The sequence below is a fragment of the Saccostrea echinata genome, unplaced genomic scaffold (assembly GCF_033153115.1).
Source record: "Saccostrea echinata isolate AGI-Se365-2 ecotype Australia unplaced genomic scaffold, CSIRO_AGI_Sech_v1 ptg000019l, whole genome shotgun sequence".
In the NCBI taxonomy this organism is placed as follows: Eukaryota; Metazoa; Mollusca; class Bivalvia; order Ostreida; family Ostreidae; genus Saccostrea; species Saccostrea echinata.
In genome coordinates, this window is record NW_026889768.1 from 116,739 (window position 1) to 128,047 (window position 11,309).

At 34.0% G+C, this 11,309-nt stretch overlaps 1 pseudogene; it reads right to left on the minus strand.

The window, feature by feature from the left end:
* Positions 1-5,599: 5,599 nt before the first annotated feature.
* LOC133189644 (uncharacterized) lies at positions 5,600-7,802 on the minus strand (annotated as a pseudogene).
* Positions 7,803-11,309: the final 3,507 nt, after the last annotated feature.

An 11,309-nucleotide genomic window follows, 5' to 3' on the forward strand; every position in this document is an offset into this window, starting at 1 on the left:
TTCCGTTTATCCGATTATGACAAGTAAAACAAGGCGGGTGTGACCGGTAGGCAGGGGATGCATGCTTATCTGTGGCACCTGATTACACTCCTAATGTATTTAGAGGTCCGTGATAGTTCTGTTCCCAAATTGTATTGTTCCAGTGTACCTTTGAGCTTGATTACTGTTCTTTATCCTCATATTTCATACAGTAGTTTAAAAAAAATATTAAATAATCGCTGGGGATTTGAATTAGTTCAGGTATTTCATATATATATATATATATATATATATATATATATATATATATATATATATATATATATATATATATATATATATATATATAATATATATATATAATATATATATAATATATATATATATATATATATATATATATATATATATATATATATATATATATATATATATATATATATATATATATATATATATATATTGATGGCCTTTGATTTGGTGCCTCCTAGATAGGTTTATCAAAAAGCATCCCTAGCAGCTAACTTTATAGCACAATCAAATGCAGGGTACTTTTTAAGTGCAATTAGCTTCGAACTATACAAAAACATGCCATGAATGACACCACAACAGCGTGACAACATCAACATGTTAAGAATCCTGTTTAAGATATTAGCTTCCCAAGAACACAACCATTACTTAATCAAAAACAAACTTTTTCGATACCGGTATCAGTTTGCTCAAATTCACACTATGTCCCAATGTTTGTGTAAGCTTTTACTTAACATTTTTTGTTGTGTTATAATTAGCGAGTTTACATGCCTGCGTCAAAATTCATTTGTATTGTCATTTGATGATATTGAATAACAGCAAACTCAAATTCAGCTATGTAATAGGAGCTCAAAAACTAATTAGTGTGCAAAAGAATTGGTCATCCATATTTTAATTAAGGTAAGAAACATTTACTCTGAAATTCTTCAGTGCTACTTTTGTATTAGACCCAACATTCTAGGCCAACTTTTCATTAACCCAAGCGGTTAGCCATTCACCATACTAATTTACATCAGTGCTTCAAAAATCTATTCAGTTTATTGGCTTAGACATGTGTACATGTAAATCTCATTCAGTTATGATTGTGTATGCACCACTTGTGATCGAAGATATTTAGATGAGAGGAAGATGAAAGTCTAAAGCAGATAAGCCTCGTTTTAGATTGTGGTTTTAAATTTAAAGGGGTGAGGGCACTAAAAACAAATATATTCAATGTACTGTGGAATCAAAGTTCTTTGGTATACATAATTGATAAATATAACTAATTTATGGTGATGTTTTTTCTTGGATAAATCGTATAAACAAAATATTCAATGAATCGAAAATATCGCTGTGTTCGTTCATAAGTATGTAAATCCGTGGGTTACCTTAACCCACGAAATAGTCAACATATTCTAAGTGGATTTTAGCTTCACCACTGGATTTTCATGCTTGTCATCCTATTTAGCAGTGTTAATTCCACTTTAATCAGCCCTTTCTGATTTTGCAAAATTGTATTCTTCAATACCATTCAGGGCGGTTTATTAAAAATACTCTACAAAAATTTACAACGCTACAAATCACTTCGTAAGTAGATAATTTGGTGTTTACCTGAATCATTGCTCCCTTCAACGTTATGTTATTATTAAAGACGATGAAGACAAGTATACCTTCTTATAATTATTTATTTTTTGAGTTACATAATACATAATACAATATATATACTTTATTAATCGTATATAACATTAATCCTTATAAACTTTATAATCAAACCTTATATCCTTATCCTTATAAACCTTATAATCCTTATCCTTATAAATTCCTTAAAATGTGAATAGTGACAACATTCATACTGATACTGAGTGAGCAGATACTCAGCAGAAGTTGTGAAAAAATAATTGTATTATAGAAGGTGTCTCGAATAACCGCCAAATGGTTGTCCGATGAAAAGGACAACCACCGCCAACAAAGTTAGGTGGCATGAGAGACGCAAAATATGTGTAGGCGTGGCCACATCTTGAAGCTCGATCTACATATTTACTATTTTATAGAAAAACATATTCTTGCAGAGTCCTTTGTAAGTTGAATAGCAAGAAACAATTACTGAGGTATGACAGGTGAACTCCGTCACTATTAAACATTTCCTTTGAATCCCAAGTAATCTCTGGGTATTTGATAAGGACCACTGACAGTGACTAAATGATTCATAAAATTATTGAGTCTGACAGTAGTACGATTTTGCTATTTCGAGTTTGAACTAAAACGAAATGAAATTCTTGGCAAGATATTTGACCAACCAAGTGTTGTTTTAGGGAGTAGCTGTTTAAGTTTCTCGAGTGTTGAACACATAATAGACCGTAGTTGCAATAATGGAATTTTACTTCAACAATGAATAATTAAATTTCTGGTGAAGAATCATACCTTAACAAAAGCTTTATTTTTGGAATAAGGTCAAACCATTTCATACCTCCCTTTCCCTGCCAAAACTTCTGTAATTTCTTCGTCTTAAACCTAAATCCACACCATCTAAGGATTTTCTTGCATAGTAGAACGCCCACTTAATAATTGAAGAACCAACAATCCAAATAACCTTTTCACTTCATATGAAGCAGAATTTGTCCAAAACTTCATATGTGAAAAGAAGAAAACACTTGCTGTGGCCTTCAACTCGACATTAAGATCGACGACGTATTGTCAATTAACAATGGTTATTTCCATTCTTATGTCGATACGAAATATCCCGTTGAGCTTGAGATAAATGATACCACAGAGTCTGACACATCTGTTTCATATTTGGATATCTTACTTGAAAAAGACGTTAATGGTAATCTAAAACCAAGCTTTATGATAAACGTGATGACTTTAACTTTTCAATCGTCAACTTCCCTTACTTATGTGGCAATATACCTTCATCACCTGCATATGGGGTTTATATCTCTCAGTTGATTCGATACACAGGAGCATGTTCTACGTATGTACAATTTCTAAAACGAGGTAAATTATTGACAAACAAGTTGATGAAACAAGAATATCAGCAGTCTCGTTTAGTTCGTAAGCTCTGTGGTCGATACAATGACCTTGTCAGCAAAAACAATTTATCATTGAGTCAAATGCTGACTTACGTTTTTGATACTAATTGTTAGATCATTATTTACACACTGAATTGTCGACGGATTTTTCCGTTATTTCCCGATCAGGACAAGGAGCACACGGCGGGTGTGACCGGTCGGTAGGGGATGCTCACTCCTCCATGGCAAGAATACGGATGTCCCTTTCCCAAGTTGTTCAGTTTTTGAGAAAGGAACTCTAAGCTCTATGAACTTTTCCCAAGAATCTCCATTTCTTCTGAACTTCATATGTTCACAAGAAATAATTGGATTTCTTGATTTGAACAATAAAAGTAAATTCACCGACTCTAAGAAAAGCATGATAAGCTAATGAAATGCCGTTGAAAAAAGGATGGCCTCAAAGTTTGACGAACAAACTAAAGATACTGTTTTTATAAGTTTCTTAAGAATGTGTTTTATAATAGGAAGTCTACAATCTTTTGAATCGTTTGACCTTTTGATTCCCTCCTATAATTTTCTAATTAAAAATATATTTTGTGTTGTCAAGAATCGCAGTATTTTGCATTTGAAACTTATTCCTGATATATAGGATGAAATAGTAACATTAGTCAAACCTTGCAGGTATAAATAAGCGATAAACATACAAATGTGTGGAACAGGTGGAAGCCAAATAGAACACAGTTCAAACAAAATTCTATATTGCTCAAAACATCTTAGACTAGTCTTGTCTTGTATTTAATGATACCGAATTAAGTGTCAGGCGTTTAATTTCAGCTCCAAGATCACTTTTATAAAATCCTCTGGAATAGGTGGTGTTGATCGGATTTGGTGGCGAGAAAACGAAATCTGGTCCAATGTTTGCGAGAAATAGAATCATCTATAGCATTGTTATAACCATATATGACAGACTTTAAAGTAAAAATTGTTTACCATAGGTTACAAAACCAATGGCCTAACCAATTCCATAAACCGAGGTGATCTTGATGATTTTTTGCTGAAAATGGAAACTAAACCTTTATTGTCAGTGTGTAGCAATATCTTCTTGTCGAGGAATTCATTCTTAAATAAGTAAATTGCAAGGACAATTAGCACTAACTCTAAAAACGTTATAACATAATGTCTGGGTTTTTCCAGCTATCCGGCCATCCAAAATATGCCCCTTGCCCAAGAAGGTAAACGCCGCATCCTAAATGTTGATTGCCTGCGCTATCAGTGTAGAGATGAAGTTGGTCATTAGACAACCAATTAACATTCATGAAATTTAAACTACCATTGAACCTGTGTATAAAATCTAGCCACACACGAAGGTCGGATTTCAGTCCCTTTGTTACCCTAATGAAATGACTTGAATATTTTATTCTACACTGCTGATATTCTTGTTTCGTCAACTTGTTTGTCAATAATTTACCTCGTTTCAGTTATTCATACATAGAACATGCTCTTGCGTATCGAATCAACTGAGAGATATAAACCCCGTATGCAGGTGATAAGGGTATATTGCTGCATAAGTAAGGGAAGTTGACGATTGAAAAGTTAAAGTCATCACGTTTATCATAAAGCTTCATAAAGAACTGTTTTGGACCTTCTGTTTTCTCTTCTGCAAGAGAGATACCAAAATCAGAGCAGGTACTTTTGAAAACATTAGCAAATTACATATTCTAACGTGCCTCCAGCAAATATGAAATCGTCTAAGTAATGGTTCAATGTATGATCTCCAGTTTTTAATTCTACTACCCACTGAATGAAATATGACGATAACGAACAGTATTCGATCTCGAAAGTCCAATGAAACGATACAAATTTGGAGCAGAGCAAACATGGACCTCGAAATTTAGAGGTGGGATCAGGTGCCATGGAGGAGTGAGCATCCCCTGCCGGCCGGTCACACCCGCCGTGTGCTCCTTGTCATGATCGAAAAAAACCACCCGGAAAAATCCGCAGACAGTTCATTGTATAAATAATGGCCTAACAATTAGTATGGAAAACGTTAGTCAGCATTTGACTCAATGATAGGTTGTATTTGCTGACAAGGTCATTGTATCGACCGTAAAACTTGCGAAATGATGACATCAATCGAAACTGTTGATATCCTTGTTTCATCAACTTGTGAAAAGTTAAAGTCATCACGTTTATAAAGCTTTATTGTTAGGTTACCATTAACGTCTTTTTCTAGTAAAATATCTAAATATAAAATAAATGTGTCAGAATCTGTGGTATCTTTTATTTTGAGCTCACTGGGTCGACATATGAATGAAAATAAGTATTGTTAAATAGGTGATAGCCTTAAATTAGATGAAGGCTCATGTTTGAAAGGACCTCCTATGCGACCCAAAGAAATTTCCTTGTCAATTTTTTACTTATACCTCTTTGGGGTGATCATTCACAGAAACTAAATTATTACAGTGTTGACACTCTTGGACCTTCATAATGTAGATAAAACCTAATGCAAAACCGTTCTTCAATTCATTAGCTATAGTTTGATTTATAAAAAAAAATTGCCAAGTAAGGACACCTATTGTTCAAGTTAATTGGACTTAAACCTGTTATGTTGAATATTTGCTGCCTGACTGACAAAAAACTAAGAAGGGAACTTGAAAATCCCTTGAGGATGATATCCTCTGTACAGCTTGTTTATCAGAACAATGAATAGCAGGATGTTTGTCTTGACACTTTAAACATTGGTGTTGATATTGACAATTTTTGTATGCGACAAGAACCATTGTTGTTGTTCTCATAACAAAATTTTGAGTTGCCCTGAGGATCCTTATATACTGACTGAGTATTTGGGGTTATATAAAGAAGCCAAAGCTCTGGGTCAATTTTGTCCAAGGAAATACTGTTATCTTTGGCTCTTTTTAATCAAAATTGTCGGTCATATTCTTTCCAACCTAATCCACCAGAAACTCGACTGGCACTGAGTTTTACATTAGTCATATATTTGATAAGACTGTGAGTTTGACAATTATATGCTCATATAAATGAAAAATGCGTCCAGCCAAGTATCAATTGTTGTAATTTTGATTGTATTGCAGGTTTTAATGTAAGTTGACCATTCTTTAATGGAACTCTACTTTCCTGTGTTTCAATATCTGTTTGCTTATTTAAAAGTGTATGTAGTTCCACAAACTCCCCTTATATGATTTTTTGTCTAACTGATTTTGTAACATGCATACCTAGATCGTCATTTACACTGGTTATGCTCTGAGGTAGTGAACATGAAGGGGAAATTGTGTAAAAACAAACAACTTGATTTGAATCTGATAAATTTGGTACATTTGTAGTTGATGTACTATAAGAGACTTTGCTACCTTCAGTCGAGATGTGTCAAGACGTTGAAAAATAATCTTCTCTATCATTCTGTTGATTTCTGGCAGCATGATAACTGCAACTGATAAAACAACTTTCTCTAGATCTGGCATTGACTCCTTGTTTGTTACAGGATCCGTTCTGGGTTCTTTTCCCTCTGAGTCTGACATCTTTTCTTAACGCCCGGTCTTCTAGCCTTTCCTGTGAATTTGCGTTTTCCATTCGATGACCCCCTCCCCCTTCGTCAATAGAATGCGACTTTTGTCGAGGTTGCCTATTCTCGAAATAAAATATGTAAATATATTTTAATTCTGATGTATAAAAACAAATTGAGTATCTTAAAGCCGTTGTTGAGATAAACAACTAACGATATAGATCTAAAAGTATGTTTATATTTGGAAATAATACATTATACACATGAATTCTGTTGATTTATAAATAACCATCACTGTGCTTAATAAATAAGATATAAATGAAGGATAAAATTCCAAAAATTAGGAGTTATATAGATTTTTTTAGCTACGAGACAAACTACACCCACCTCTCAATCCAACTGTAACACATATTGTGACGTCAAACATAAACAGCGATAACGTCATCTACAGCAGGGCATTACACGCACAAATCTAAGGCGAGGATCTCACGCACAGCAGTAACTATCGCTATAATAATTGGATTTACTTCGTAAAGGAAATAAATCTTATTAATTAATAAGGAAATCGTTTTAGAATTTCCTCACATATTGCTCAAGCTCCAGTTTGAAACTTGTTTCACATGTAATTACTAACATTCTTTGTGTACAAGGTTAACAATAGCAGTTTTGTCATGGCATGGGCAAAATTTGCTTGCCTTTGGCATATCAATTCCTATTTTAATGGCTCTTGTCTAATGACATACAGATTATGACCTAATTTCGCTGGGAACCTGTTGCTCATCCCCTTATTATCCAAGATGTATGACCAATAATAGGACTTCTGTCATTATGTCCTTTGTTTCATGCTTTCTTCATCCTGCACTATTAAGATCATTGTGTATGTCATATATATGAAACCCCATAGATTTCTGCTAATAGACTTTTGCGAGAAGCGCTGACTTTTACAATCGACGACTTACTTTTACACTAGGACAATATACGGAAGCTTTTTCTTGCGATATAAATATTATGCTTAACAGTTCATTAACCAATAATAATGGGCCATTTCAAAGCAAATATTACGTTGTCTAGGAAGGGAACGGCAACCACCCTACCCTCAACCCCCCTCTCTTCCCACATTGACCAACTCTTGCTAAGTTTTCCTTCCGGAATGTTTTTTCTTCATTATTTGATTCCTCTAGAAAATGAGATTGAAAGGAGATGCTACCACTCACGAATAAGGTAGTTTTAATTATGTAATTCTGCCTCCCATCATCTCTTGAGTTGATTGCATACCTGTAAATCATGTTAGTGCCCCTAACACCATACCTACAACCACTTTTAAGGTTTTCTTGTCTATTATCAATTCCGTAACTCCATACATTAGGCAGGTTTGAATGTCAAAGTAAACCATCGACTGTAAAAGTCAGTGCTTCTCGCAAAAGTCCAATAGTAACCAAGTTAACATTGCTTTATATTGTACTTGTTTACCAGTTTACTATTCACTTGAGTGAATATTGTATGGATGATTTGACATATGTATTGATAAATAAAATCATATACATGTAAACTGCCAATCACTGCATAAACGTTTTGTCAACATTATCAGACCTAACTTGATTATTGGTTAAGTTTCGTTATGGAGCTAAATAGATAAATTGGCTACGAAAGATAACTCTATTTCTTGAAAACATAATTTCATCCTAAGTTTACCCACATCCGTAACGTACGCGTGTACGACTCTTCCTTTGCTTTCTGATTCTAATCTTTAAAGTTAATATACCACCCTCCCTCCCAATTTTATAATTTAATAATTTTCCATGAGAAAAGAGGATCTGAAACAGTAATCACGCTCAAAAGTCCATTGAACTGATACAAATTTGAAGCAGGGAAAACACGGACCCTTTAAAACATTAGAGATGGGATCAGTTACCATGAAGGAGTAAGCATCCCTGTCGACCGGTCACACCCGACGTGTGCTCCTTTTCATGGACAAACGAAAAAAAAATCCGTAAACAATTCATTGTGAAATTAATGGCCAAACAATTTGTATGAAATACTTCTGCCAACACCTTGCCACGAGATTTCTATATCATACACTGTTGAAAAAGTTGATGAAGATAATTGCATGCTCTTTTGAATCCTGCTCATTGCAATTCAGTGTACCCATTTATCATTGTATATCAATGTTATTCGATTACATTAACACCTCGTCTTGTGCATTGGCTAATAAAGCCAGGAAAGAAACTGCCAATTATTGTAACCTTTTTTTAAACATCCCTTCAAATATATCAATCATCGACAATTTATCATGTTCTTAAACAGATGTAGAGGAATAATGAATTTCTTAACTGAATTAAAGCTAGCGATAGCCTCAAACAGTAAAGATTTAGAAGACCAATGGAAATCGTCAACCAAACACGTGAATTTCTCTTCCTCGGGATATCTGCAAAAGAAAACAGAAGCCAAAAATGAGCATATATTATGATCTGGGTTGTGCTTACTCCTCCTAGGCACCTGATCCCTTTGGTGTTTTGTCCTGTTCACGATTCGTATTCTTACTGGATTTATGTTTTGATCACTGCTCTTTTTTTAATAGAACATATATCTTTACTTTCTTTGGAATTGTACCCTTACTTGAAGATCGGCGCTACATTTGTTGCGTATAGAAAGGCAGACGGTTGCTAATGATCATTTGAAGATGCATGTGATGATAAATGTAAGGCCGTGTGTGTACGCATTTTGGACACTATTTAGAGACGTTGTCAGATCCCAATACTATTGACTTTTTGTTGTTTTTCGAAGGTGTCTATAGTATATCTACAATGTGCTGTCACGAAATAACTTCCCTCAATCTTTAAGTGGCGAAACATCATTGAACTTCTGTTTCTGTCCAAAATGGTTTATTGTCATTCCTTTAATATTCCCCCCGGTTGTTTGTTTACAGAATGTCTGTTAAAACGATGTTCACGTTTACAGATGGATATGTTATAATATATTAATAATATGTTAACATCTGCTGTAGGTATCATTTGGATCTCCGCTATGTATACTCTATTGATGTCTGGGCAATTGAAATGGCCTTTATGAATAGAAATGTGTATTGTCCTTCCATTACCTGCTGTTGCAAGTTTCCTCAACATATTTATTTCTCTGTGCTGCATGTAGAAAAATTCTTTATAAAAGTTCCTGTTTCATTTCAGTTTAACTTTTTCCCATTCAAACACTAGTAATGTTAAATACTGGTTGTTCCTTAGCAATAATGCCTACTTTATGAAGAAAAAGACCTCTCAGCATGCCTCTATCATTCTGAAATATGATTTAATTAGGATGGGATGAAATACTTTGCTTGATTCTGACCTTGGTAAATAAGCAATTGTTTAAGGGATGCGGGTTCCTTTTTTTGGTGGTACCTATGGTAATGCGATTTACAAGTAGTTCCTGATAGCACAATGCTGTGTACACTACTGGTCCTGTCACTGTTCCTATCAGAAGGGCTAGACGAAGAATAAATAGGGTAGATGTGGGTGTAGATCAGATCCCTTCTTTAATAAGGACTTAATGCTGTTATGATATTATACAATTATTGCCGTTTTGTGGTCAATACGATGATTTAGCAACCTGAGTATGATAAATGATATTCACTGAACCCGAAGGCGAAGCGAATATTGTACTTCGAAGGTGGCTAATATCAAAATCAGCAATAATTTTTTAATGATAAATAATATATAGGATTAATTTTGAAAGGGGGCATTACAAGGAAAAATATTTTGACTATCCTCCCAAAAAGAAGAAAATTCTCCCACTCAAAATTTTATTTTTGGGTGGGGTGCATTAGCAGGGGGACAGCTTTTCAATGAACATTCATTTTTATGCTAAATTAAAAGTAAAAATTTACATTAATAAATGTATGGGGAGGGGGCTGGAGCTCGACATCCCCCATTCATCGTTTTATATACCTGAATGTAATGTTCACCTGAGTGGAATTCTGGTGCAAGTGAAATAGCTTTCCAAAACTCTCTGTACCAATTTGAAATTCGCCGATCTATTTATAATCCAATGTAGATAAATTAAATTCTTATGTTCACCTGGAAGGTCACGTGCAGGTAAACATAAGTAGTTTTATTTCTATAATGTCAGATCTCAGCCAACCAGAGATAAAATTATTCAATCAAACAATTTTACAATCTATTAAATGTATGTCGTTTTCCAAAGAATATTTCGCTCGAGATGATAAAACACCTCCCTTCGCTCATGCGCTTATTGATTCTCGGTTAATAACAAGAATACATTAGTTTCACTTTCTTAAATGAAATTTGGATTCTTTATGATATTTTTTTGCAGATGACAATGTGCGAGCCAAATAAAGATCATTTAAGGACACACGCAACGTACCTTACCTACTGATAATTTTTCGAGATATTCTTAATTTAAGATTATAGTGCCACCAAATGTTCGTAGACAAAAAATCAGCATGCATTACCAGGGGTTTTGAAGAGATATCAATTGATGAAAATTCTTGTATAATTCAAAGAAAAATATACAAAAATTACTAAACATACATTCTAGATGTTTTGTTTATCCAAACTTGTTTTAGAAGAAGTGTACAATAGCATATATAGACATTAAAATGTAGCACACAGTTCCTTTAAGTATTGGAACTCTTCAACTCCAAGGAAAAAGACAGTAAAGTTCAAACTACGTTGCGTATGTCCTTAAAGTTGTCTCTCGAGTAACAAAACATGAATTGTATGCAAAATACAAAACTTTATACCCCTCTGAAATCGATCATTCCTTGAATATGGAGATAAGAC